The 12,979-nt window shown below is 35.1% G+C and overlaps 1 protein-coding gene across 3 annotated transcripts in view; it reads left to right on the top strand.

Annotated features, from left to right (window-relative positions):
• Nucleotides 1-12,979, top strand: part of LOC128017789 (B-cell CLL/lymphoma 9 protein) — a 51,141-nt gene that overhangs the window by 22,805 nt on the left and 15,357 nt on the right. The gene's annotated exons all lie outside the window — the stretch shown is intronic.

The following is a 12,979-nucleotide window of genomic DNA, read 5'->3' as shown; positions in this document are numbered from 1 at the left end:
ACAATTCAAAAGTTTGGGGTCTGGGAGAATTTTTTAATATTTTTGAAAGAAGTCTCATACTCTCCATGGCTGCATTTATTCGATACAGTAAAAACAGTAATACTGTAGTCTATTATACATTTTTTTTTAAAAGAAGTGTTTTCTTTATATTTGAAAATAATTTATTCATGTAATAATGGCAAAGCTAAATTACTCCGGGCTTCAGTGTCACGATCCTTCAGAAATCTTTCTAATATGCTGATTTGGTGCTTAAGAAACATTTATGATTTATCGTTGTTGAAAACATTTGTGCTACTTAGTATTTTTGTGGAAACATTTTAATGAATAAAAACAGCATTTAAATTAAATCGAAACCATTTGTAACATTTAACAGTGTCAGTTTAATAGGGGTTTGGGCAAATAATCAAATATTCAATCTGTAATTATTAATACTGATTGAGATTTTTTTTTTTTAATCAGGAAAATATAAGCACGACAATATAAGCAACTAAACTGTTTTAACAGAATTTTAATTTTGGTATGAACTCTTATTCACCAGACATGAACCTAGGAACCTCTTTAGAGACAGCGGAGTAGTCATTTTGAGCTACAGATCCACAAAAATTGGATGAATATGATTCAGTCATGGATTGTGGTTTAAGTTTGAAGTCGGCAACTCCTGCTGCAGGCATCTCTGCATTCAAGCTAAACTGTGACCTGAAGGTTCCTGAAAGGGTTTCATTAGAATTATGACTTGTAGATATTGTACATTGGGACCATTTTTCAGTCTGATTTGCAGCAGCGTATGGCGTTCCTCAGATGGATCTGGGCACTAAAGAAACTTGGATGGATGATGTGATAGTATGAGCCCTCCTGATTCTCTGTAAAACTTAGTGGTGGTGATCAAAAATGTTCTGGGCCTCTTTATGGATCCCAAAATCGATAATTCTAGGTCAGAATTGTTTTGGTTTCCTTTTCTTTTTTTGGCTCTAAAGAGATTTGCAACTAATAATGGAAGTGTTTTTTTCCACTGTTTAAGCGTCTCTTCTCTTGTCAGTTGAGAGAGTTTTTGTCTTTAAGAGAAATAAAGCTCAATGTATTGAACAGCACTCCTGATTAATTTACCTTAAGTTAATAATGCTGGTTTATGACCAGTGAATCACTTTTTCTGCACATATTTCAGCCATTTTTTCAGTGATTGAACTGAATCGTCTTCAGCTTTACTTTAGCAGCGCAGTGTATCTTAGTTAAATGTGATTACTTGAGTGATGTCCTTCTGTCATTTGCTTACAGGGATCACTATATATTGCTGGGCATCGATTGAAATGTTTAATCACATTGTTATGCACAAAACTTATAGGGCTATGTATCACCAGCAAAGTCACAATACGATACATGTCACGATACGATGCATATTTCGATACAGGACTGCACTGAATTTTACATCAGTAGACTTTAGTAAAACAGCTGTTTATGAAACATCTTTTCCTGATGCCACCGGGGTTGCGGTAGCACTGGGGGCTTAGGCCCGTCATTGCTGTTTACAGCAATTTATATAGTTAAATTCTTAAAATATAGGTTATTGTGTGCATAGACTAGATCAGAGGTGCTCGGTACTCCCGCTGGTGATCTGCCTTCCTGCGGTCTTGAGCTGCGGCTGTAATTAAATGCACCTGAAAGAGCTAATGGGGTTTTTAATTCAATTATAAATTACAGTCAGGTGTGTTAGAGCAGATCTCTGCTAGAAATATCTACAGGTGCAACACTGAGTCCTTCTAGCTGATGAATAGAGTAATTACATGGAGTCATCTATCAGTTCATAAGTGTGCTGTTTTAAGTGTTTATGGTGGGCCTGTTTCTGTAAGTCTCTGCAGCAGCTCTGTGGTGAAACATCACAAGTATGGCACGCATAAGGCATGATGTGATTTAAATCTTTTCTTTTCAGTGTTTGTGTTAATCAGAGCTTGAACCAGTGTGGCAAGCTATACTTTTAACTTGGTTCAAATTAAATGCACATTATTGGAAAAAGTGCACTATTTGGAAACGGAGCTTCTTTAATACTGCTGAGTAATGTAGTTTAATTAAGTTTTGCTAATTTTAGCTGGTAATATTTTACTATTATTTATAAACTGTTCATTAATCAGATGTATTAATATTTTAAATTGGCTTTTGATTTTTACATTTCAATTTAATTTCAGTTTTAGTACTTTTGTCAATTTTTGTAATTTATACAATTTAGTAACTGTTTTTTTTGTGTTGTTGTTTGTCATTTTAATTAGTTTTTGTTAATTATTATAAATTATTAATGCTGTTCAATTTTACTAATAAGAGGCATTGTTATTTTAGCATCATTTATAAACTATTATTGTATTTATTAATATTTTGAATTAGCTTGGACTATGGAAGTCAGCGGCTAAACAATTAAATAAACACTATATATATACACTAAACACTATATATAATATATATATATATATATATATAGCATAGAATATATTTATTAGATGATCTGCTTTGTAAAAAAAGAAAAAAAGAGAGAGATGTTGCAAGTTTATTGTACATCCAGTCAGGGGTATCCAATTAAAGTTCCAAGATGCAACCTCTACATTTTCTTCCAAGCAGTGGTCCAGAACAAAAAAGAACAACAACAAAAAGATATTATTATTATTATTTTTTTAACATGTATTGCATTTTTACATGCAAGGCCATGTGACAATTTTTTTTTCTGTTCAGGGTTTTCCTCCTGAAATCTATACTATTTTATTATTTTAGCCTACTTAAAAGCGTTTATGAACAATATAACTACAGTAATCAAAAACGTTCTTATCTTGAACAGAAAATAAAGATAACTATCAATTTCAAAGTTTAAGTTTATCCTAGCCATTTAACAACAATTCTCGGTTGGGTGCTGGGGTATGGATTCGGTCTGACTTTTGAATATCCGTTATATAAGTATTTAACCATTGAAGACTTGAGTTGATTTTAAAAATGCTTTTTAAAATTCACATGTCCTTTTCCTCTTCGGGTCAAGTCTGGAGTCATGTCAGGTTGAGTCTGAGTCAAGTCTGAAGTCTATAAAAAAGTGACTTGAGACTTGAGGGACATTTTGTTGATCACACAGCTTTGCCCACTGCATAATTATATATTCCTCATCAAATTTATTCGGATTGCCTGGTGATTTTTGTTGCATGCTTTCAGTGTGGACTGTGGATTAATTAAATGTCAATGGAAACTTTTGTGGTTGTATCACAGTGTATGCAGGGAAAGTTATGTATTTCCCTTTAAGCACGCTATAAAATGATGTTTGTTGGTTTGTCTGAGAAGACGTTTATAAGACACATTCCTGAAGCTTAAGCCTGGTGCTAGTAATGCAAAGATGCTAGTAATCTGATAGACCTTTAACTCAGCCTTGCTAAGACAGAACTGCACGTGGTCTCAGCCAACCCAGCACTTCATCACAACCTCTGTATACAGCTAGGTTCGTCAACCATAACTCCAGGACAGGACAGGACAGCCAGGAACCTTGGAGTTGTGATTGATGATCAGTTAAGTGCCACAGACCCGACCCGGTCCTGCAGGTTTGCCTTTATACAACTTTACGAAGATTAGACCCTTCCTAACAGAGTAGCCCACACATCTTCTTGTCCAAGCTCTTGTTCTCTTCAGACTGGACTATTTTAATGCTCTCTTCGCGGGCCTTCATGCATGTACTGTCTAGGGGTGCTCCGATCACGATCGGCCGATCGTTAATGCGCATCTCCTCAGTAAAGCCGGTTTTCTAATCAGCGGTTAATTGCATCAGGTGCGTAGTTTCACATAGAGCTGCTGTTACTACACAGAGCTGTTGTTAATAGAGAAGATGCACCAAAAAACGCTGAAAATGAAGTGGATTTGCGCATCTTCTCTATTAACAACGGCTCTGTGTAGTAACAGCTGCTCTATGTGAAATCACGCACCTGATGGAATTAACGGCTCATTAGAAAACCGGCTTTACTGACGAGATGCGCATAACGATCGGCCGATCGTGATCGGAGCACCCCTAGTACTGTCAAGCCTCTGCAACTGATCCAGAATGCAGCAGCCAGAGTGGTCTTCAGCGAGCCAAAGAAAGCCCCCATCAGTTTGCACTGACTGCCAATAGACGCCTGCATCAAATGGAAGGTACTGATGCTATTCTACAGACCGCCACTGACGCTGCACCAATATACATAAACTCGCTAGTTCAGAGCTATACGCCCTCCAGAAGCTTGTGTTCTGCAAGTGAACGACCCAAAGAGGCACCAAATCACTCTCGGACGTTTTTCTGGATTCTTCCCAGCTGGTGGAACAACAAAAACATCTAAAGACGCATCTTTTTTTTTTTTTTTTTTTTTTGCCATCACCTGACAACCTGATACTAGCACGTGCCTATTCCATTCAGTATAATTATTAAAATGTGTATTAAAGTTTGATTCAAGCAATCCACTGTATAGTTTGAAAGCACTGATTTACATTTTTTTTAATGCGAAAGCTTCTGCCAAATGCACGAATGGATGCCTAGATCGGTCTGCCATGGATCATTTTGTAATCAGCATTAGACAGGAAGATCTGCTTGTTTGTGTCTTTGTGACTGCAGGCACTCGGCCAAAGCAGATGGTCAGTTTAGACTTGTTTTTTTATTGATTATTTATGCTTTATAAATGGGATATGCATATGTCTGGCCTTTTTATAAGGAATGAAGACATTTCTACTTAACCATCTAACTCTGAGCGGTTCAGATTGATGGATTTTTGTCTACTGTTTTTTCTGGCTGCTATATCCCGCCGTAAATCAGGCTAGCTGTCTCTTTAGCTGTCTTTATTATATTAACAGAAGCTACATCTAATAGCAATATAATACCAGTTTCATACGCTGTCTTTATTGATAAAGACTAGGATTTGGGTAAGGAAAACCACAGCTAGCATTTAACGACAACTTAAGTGTGTGCATGTGTATATCTTTATTTATTTTTTCCACCTGAAGGCAGTGGTTTTCAATGTTAGACCTCTTATCTCTTTTTGTCTGTGTTAGAAAAAAAATGAGCAATCCTTTTCACCATGGCGCGTGTGTGTGTTCGGGCTAGGGATGTCAACGATTAATCGATGATCGATTAATTGTCGATAAGAGATGCAATCGATTAAGGCTATCGATGGTCGGTTAACCGATTCAATGTTGGGCTGCGTGCGGCTCATGCGCACTCAACACGTGCGAGCGGCTGTGAGTGACGGTGACGATATATAAAAGCATCATCATTCATTCACAATGTACAAATTAAGCTTTTAATGTGATTTAAACTTTAAAGTACATTAAAATAGAAACAACATAAAAGTTCTTCAACATTAAATGCAATAGAAATGTAGTTACTAATCATTTCATCAGATAACCGTTTTATATCGTGCGCTTTGCAGGGCTGCGGGACACAGTGACAGGACAGGTAGTCTATTCATTCCTACAACTTGTTAATTCATTCCTACGAATTATTAATGTGGCAACTGTCCATGTTTCATTAATTTTGTTCCCTAAATAACCCAGGATTTAAGTGAAATAAGGGAACAAATTAATAAATCGAACGAATTCTTAATTCATTAAATCTTTAATTTCCCTTCCCATGTTTACCACAGTAAGAGATGCGAAAACAGTTATTAAAAGCGAAAGATAATAAAATAAACCTGGGAAATTAGAGGGTTAGACTATGAAGATTTAGGAAAAGAAACAATGGCTAAATATACTGAATTTGTGGAAATTCGTGACCAACCGGCAAACCAGAACAAAGCCGCGTAAATGAAGACTATGGGGTCCAAAAGCATGGTCGTGATCTAACATTTTCCAGTTAACCTATTATTCCTCTAATAAACAAAGCTTTTATACCACACTTGTCATAATCAGATCTTATCATTTCTAAATAAATAATTGCTGGATTCAAAACAGCGATTAATAGGCGCTGTGACCGACATATTCCTGGAGCATTCAGTTTAAATAGACCGTAGTATACCGGTCCACTCTGCTGTTATGCCAAGGACGTTTTTGCTCATATGAAGAGGATCATCTTTTCCGTCTATATGCGAATGCGTGTTAAGTACAAGCCTAGTTTACATTATAAATAATAGTTTAACATTCAAATACATTGCGAATATGGAAACATTTCGATTTGTGCCGAATGAGACATGAGCAATAACCTCCAAATAAATCTAGCCAAAGCCCCGCTCGCTCATCCTCGTCTGCACGCACAGTCACGATCTAATGATTTTAATGATTACGGATTTTTAAAAATCTGACATTTTCTAGGACAGAATCCAGCAGGATCAAATTAATGTGAGCAACTGTGTTTTGGTGCAGCAGCGCCGATGTAGTTCACTTAATGTGCAGCGCAGTCACACGCGCTCCACATTTCGGATAATTTTATACAATAATGTCAGTTGAAAACATTGCAATTGTGCTTTAAAATACAACAACCAGCACCACAAAACCATTTAAAGATGCGCGTTCAGCGTTCTCCGTGCGGGATTGGAAACTGTCAACAAAGTAAAATGACCTCAAAAGTATGGCGCGCTCTCTTCATTTTATCAAATGATCATAATCGCATCTATTCATTTTATAATCCTGCTACTAGCATTTTATTCAGACTAAAACCTCTTTAATTCAAGTGAGAAAGCGTTTTGTGTGTGTGTGTGGCTTTTGCACATCCTGTCATACCGCTGACTGCGTGCCTGCAATAGACGCATTTTGCAGTATTATGGTTAACGATTAATCGATTAATTGATCGTTAATTTAAACGACGATCGATCATGGAAATAATCGAAATTTGACATCCCTAGTTCGGGCCCATGCGTCTCCTACACACATGTACATGCTCTTTATGATATATAAGTGAGAGTTTACAGCCCCTGAGCCATGCAAAATGGAAATGGAGTTTGAAATCGTTGCTTTAACTGAATAAGGGTGGCAGGACCTCTGCTGTAAACAGCCCATTACACAGTTCATCTAGTCATTTAAGCCTCATGGCTCGGTGGTGTCCAGTGCAGCTGTCTGTGTGCTCGACGCACCTCCTGCTAGTTTTCTATTTGCCTGTTTGCGTTCCTGATGATGCCCCGGAGCAGCACAGACGGCCCGCCACGTGAGCGCCTTGATACTGCTGCACCAGTTCAGAGCTGATGCATCCAGGAAACACTCAACACTTGATCCACATGTGCAGCTAGACGCAACAAAACCTTTCTTTTTTATTTATTTTTTAAATTTTTCATTTGTTCTTTCTTTCTTTCCCTTTTGGTTCTTAACTTTCTTTTCTTTTGTTTTTTTTTTACTTTAGCTTTTCATTTGTTCTTTCTCTTTTCCTCTTTCATTCATTCATTCTTTCTCTTGTTTTTTTTTTTTTTTTTTACTTTTCTTTACCTTTTCATTTGTTCTTTATTTTCTTTCCTGTTTGGTTCTTTCCTTTTTTCTTCACCTTTTCATTTGTTCTTTCTCTTTTCCTCTTTCATTCATTCATTCTTTCTCTTGTTTTCTTTTTTTTTTTTTTACTTTTCTTTACCTTTTCATTTGTTCTTTATTTTCTTTCCTGTTTGGTTCTTTCCTTTTTTCTTCACCTTTTCATTTGTTCGTTCTCTCTCTTTCATTCTTTCCTTTTTCATTCTCTCTCTTTTTTATTCTCTCACTCTTTCTTTGTTTTTTACTTTTCTCTACCTTTTCATGTGTTCTTTCTTTAAAATTTTTCTTTACCTTTTAATTTGTTCTTTCTTTTCTTTTTCTTTCATTTTCTCTTTCTTTCCTTCCCTTTTAATTTCTTTACCTTTTCATTTGTTTTGTTTTTGTTTTTCTTTACTTTTTTCTTTACCTTTTCATTTGTTCTTTCTTTCTCTTTTATTCTTTCCTTTTTCATTCTCTCTTTCTTTCCTCCCTTTTCCTTTTTAATTTCTTTACCTTTTCATTTGTTCCTTTCTTTCTTTCTCTTTCTTATTCTTCATACATAGAAATACATATGCTTTTATTTATAAAATCTTTAAATAACACTATTAAATTGGAAAATTTGTATTTAGGTACTTTTTGCTTTAATTTATTAAAACATTAACAGTATTATTATTATTTATTTATTTATTTATTTATTTATTTATTTATTTCATTAAGATTATGGAGTGAATATTCCAGCCTGCATTGTTGAAGCTGTGGTTTTAACATTATTTTTAGTATTTCCTCAGTCCATCCCAGATTTAGCTGTATATGGTGTCACACTGGCCCCTGTTTTCACCTCTTTCTTGTTCCCACTCACTCAAGACTGGACAGGAAGTGTAGGAGCATTCAGGAATGTTTGTCTATTTCTGAGAAGGAAGTGGAAATTTCTGAGGTTGAATGCGTGTGTGTTTCTCTCCCCGTTTCTAGCTCCACAAGTTCAAGACTCATTCCAAGCTTAGACTCTGAATCGGATGTTCATTTATCTTTTTGGTTTGTTTGGTCTTCAAGTCCACATGAGATCAAAATAGAAATTTTTATTTATTTTTTTAAATGCAATGCATGTTTCAAAGAGGAAACTCAGCATTTTCTTCTAAATGTGATAAAAGTAATAACTTGCTTTTTCACAAACGCCAATGCATGTTGACTCTTGAATACCGTTCTAGTAGATCTTGGGATTCCAGCCCTCTGTTTCAATGGAAAAGTATCAAAGCTACACTATGGCTTTAAGTGCACATGCGTTTTAAAGATTGGTGGGTACGGGTTTGTTTTTGAGGCTGTCGTAGATCCAGGGCTTGTTGGAAGGGGTGGCCTTGGCAGTGGTGTTTGTGGGTATGCGTGCATGAAGAGAAATGTCTGTGGTGGGCTGGAGAAGGCTTGACGGTCGGCAGTGCTGCTGTCGCTGTACGCCATTAGAGCTCTGCATCGGAGCAGCACCGGCCTCTCAAACTGAGAGCGTTGAAATCTGAGAATGTCAGTATGTAAGTGTGGGTTCAGGAGGAGAGAGAGGGGCCATGCAAGGAAACCATGCTTTAAATTACAAAAAATTAAATGGCTGCCACAGTTGACATGCTCGTTTCTCGTTATGCGTTTCCTTTTTTTTACTTTTTGTTATATTCAGCAGAGCTCTGAGCTTATACACTACCGTTCCAAAGTTTTCTATTTTTATTTTAATTTGTTTTATTCAAGGATGCATTAACTGATCAAAAGTGGCATTTATAATGTTACAACTTTTTATTTAAAAAAATGTTGCTGTTGGGAACTTTTAATTCAAGGAATCCTGAAAACAAAGTATCACAGTTTCTACCACTGTAGCACAACTGTTTTCAATATTGATGATGATGATGATAAATGCTGCATAATTTGAGCAGTAAATCAGTATATTATAATGATTTCTGAAGGATCATGTGACACTGGAGTAATGATGGTGAAAATTCAGCTTTGACATCACAGGAATACATTTATATTTTAAAATATAAAATATAGAAAACATTTTAAATTGTAATAATATTTCACAATATTAACGTTTTATTGTATTTTTAATCAAATACATGCAGCCTTGGCCAGTATAGGAGACTTAATTATTAATAATAATAATAAACGCTGTTACGTTTTTTTTTTTTTAAAAAGGACCCCATGGATATATTTTCTTGCTTTTGCACTGTAAATAAATCATGTATGTAATCAGACAGGTGAAAGTAAACAAAATAAGACTGATTGCTTTAAGATAAACAAATATGTTAACTTTTATAATAATTCAATTTTAATTAGTTATTAACAAGCGTTAACGGATCATTATATGTACCTAACCCCTTTCTCTGTTGACATGAATAGAAAGTAATAAAAAGCTGAAAATCACAGTGTGAAATACAATTTGCTGATATTGTTTTAATCTTGTGTCTCCAAATAATGTTTCACATTCACATGTCTTAATTTAATTGTTGGCAATATTTTCACCCTGTAGAGTCATGATATTAAATCAAATTACATATGAATGTCTTTTGTTGTTGTTTTAAATATTTTTAAGAAGTTTGAACTGAGTCACGAGTGGGTTTAAATGGATTGTTTGAAAATAGTATAATGAACTTTGAGATGGTTTATAGGCAATTTAACTGAATGTGATCTAAATAGGAATTATGCATTTGAGTGAGTTTTTTTCTTTTCTGTCTTAATTCTGATCAGCCTGAGATGCTTCATAAAAGCATTTATTTAAGTTTAGTGTACAATTATATTAAATCCCCAAAATGGAGTCTTGGGGTTGAGTCTTTCAGTGCTCACTGTTAGGCCGGGAAGGAATATGTGAGATGCTTGCATCATTTGAGTGTTTTGGAAGCTGTCCTGAATATTTTCTGGATGACACTGCAGCTTTTAGAGGTTTCTCATATCTTATGAAAGCTAGAGTTTGCATACAGACAGAAGCCTCTAACGTGTTAACACAATCTCATTTACACACAGAAGCACTAGCACACCCTGAAAGACAAACTTAATCAGTCCTCCTGTGAATTATTATTATTATTTTTTGTATGTTACTGTCGTGGTAAAGAATTGTGCTAGTCATTTATCAGTTGAGTTACCGACTCACCCACAGCTGTTTCTGTTTTTGAGAGATCTGGGGTACAAGATGTAACCTTCTCTCTCTCTGTCTCTCTCTCTCTTTTTACACTTGTAATATGAACTTTTTTTTACACTTATAATTTAATGTCGGTTTTAACATCAGATTTAGTAGTCATATACATTACCGTTCAAAAGTTTGTGGTTGGTAATCGGGCTGAAACGATTAGTCGACATTATCGACAACGTCAGCAATAAAAAAATTGTCGACAAATATTTTGGTTGTCGAGTAGTCATTTGATCTCATATAACTAATGTAAGTGCCTGTAATAACACGGTTTGACCAGTGTAACGCTGTAGCGCAAGACTGTAATTCAGCTCTCCCGATGCAATTCAAGAGAAGATCGCGCTTCAGTTCAGAGCAAACAGAGCAGATCTGAACCTGAGGCGGCTGAGCGGCGTTTGGATGAATATGTAAATATACACAACACAACAAAAATTGACCGCGTTGTGAAAGCAGCACAGAACACATTTGATTATAGCGATGTGGATGTTTACACAAACTCTGAAGTTCAGCACTTCAGGTAAAGAAAAGTCCAGTCACGTTTATTTATATAACAGTACAATGCAATGGCCTTAAATCAAGCAGCTTTACAGTATTAAACGTGAAAAACCAGAGTTAGTGTCGCTTTCAGTTAGAATTATAACTTGATTTTCAGTTATAAAACAGCTCGCCAGTATAGAGCTAGCTAATCATAAAATCTTTGTATTAGCGGGGAAAAATATTTAATTGAAGTTTTAGTTTGTTTTTATCTCGCTCAGGACTGTTTTGATCATCATAACCCTATAAGGTATTTTAAGAGAGAGAATTTTTAGCCAAAAATAAAACGTCCTATCACTTCTCTTTATTTTGTTTCTTATACATGTGACTTACAAAAAGAGATGATAATGGACAGAATGATTTGTCGTTCAGCTACTTTCTCATATAGCTAATTAAATGGTGAATAAGAGATTTCCTCTCATCTCATTTTGAGTGCAAAATATATTTATTTGTACAAATTAATTGTATATGACTTTCAAAAGCGGAAGTAATTACCTTAATTTATCTGTTGGAATATGTATATTTTAACTAATTGCAAAAGCTGAATAATAAATGTCTAATGATTAATCAGTTAAATAAATGACGATTAGTCAACTTATCGAATGAATCAATTATCAAAATAATCGTTTGTTGCAGTCCTAATTGGTAATGATATCATTTATTTATTTTATTATTTGTTTGTTTGTTTTTGTAAAAAGACTCATGCTCAAGAAGTCTACATTTATTTGATAAAAAAAATCCATTGAATTGGTAATGATTTAATCTCAATATTACTATATAAAAAAAACTTTTCTATTTGAATATATTTTCAAATTCAATTGATTCCTGTGATGCATCCATTACTCCAGTCTTCAGTTTCACACAATCCTTCAGAAATCATTTTAATATGTTGATTTGCTGCTCAAGAAACTTCTTATTATTATCAGTGTTGAAAACTATAATGCTGAGTAATATTTTTGCGCAAAACATTATTTTAAGGATTCTTTTGATGACTAGAAAGTTCAAAAGGTTAATATTGAACCTAGTTTGAAAGCAGTGAGAGAGAAAATGGTATCAATTGGAAAGCGAAACAGTTTGCCGTGGATAAAGATTAGCAAATTGAACTATTTCAAATTAGAGTATGTCATGAGACTGACTTTCACTAAATTTTGCAAGATATTGTCCAGTTTGTTACTTTGAATATTTGTACATTTTCCATGCTCCGTTTCATCTATTTAGCTTGGATTAAGTTTTCCGGTCTTATTACAGAGCCTTGCATGATGGGGCTCCTCACTTTAACTGTGTTCTCAGCATGATGTTCTACTGCAGACTTAAAAAAACACCAGCAAACTGTTTTCAGTCTATCACACACCTCCATTCGAGATGTTACACGACTACTTGTTTTCGACAAACCGTTCTTATGGAGGCCTTCGGTCTGACTCTTCAGTGAGTTTTGGATGATGGCCACTGCCTGGCAGATTCACTGTTCCACACTTTCTCACTTTGAGCTTCTGTGTTTGAAATGTGCTTATATTCTTGGCGTGACTTGGCGTTTTTTTGAGTAATTTGACCTTGGATGTGTTTGTAATGTTGGGTGGTTTTCATGATGTTGTAAATTGGTTTGGACGTTCATAGCCGCTTGAGGTTATCCAGAGCTCTTATGGAACATGTCTGCACAGGTGGACAAACAAGTAAACACTAGGAATCGGTTACTTCAGAGCTACTGTAGGTGTGGCATTGCAAGGGGAAAAGAAGACTCACATATACATTGCAATTCAAAGTTTTCTCAATTTTTTTTTGTTGTTGAGAAATTCATACTTTTTTTTTTTTTTTTTTTTTTAGCAAGGACACATTAAATTGATCAAAACTGATAGTAAGACATGCATAATTTTGCAAAAGATTTATAAA

Source organism: Carassius gibelio, chromosome A1, assembly GCF_023724105.1.
Source record: "Carassius gibelio isolate Cgi1373 ecotype wild population from Czech Republic chromosome A1, carGib1.2-hapl.c, whole genome shotgun sequence".
Classification (NCBI taxonomy): Eukaryota; Metazoa; Chordata; class Actinopteri; order Cypriniformes; family Cyprinidae; genus Carassius; species Carassius gibelio.
Note: the sequence above shows the minus strand (reverse complement) of the source record. Positions and strands in the feature narration are given on the sequence as shown.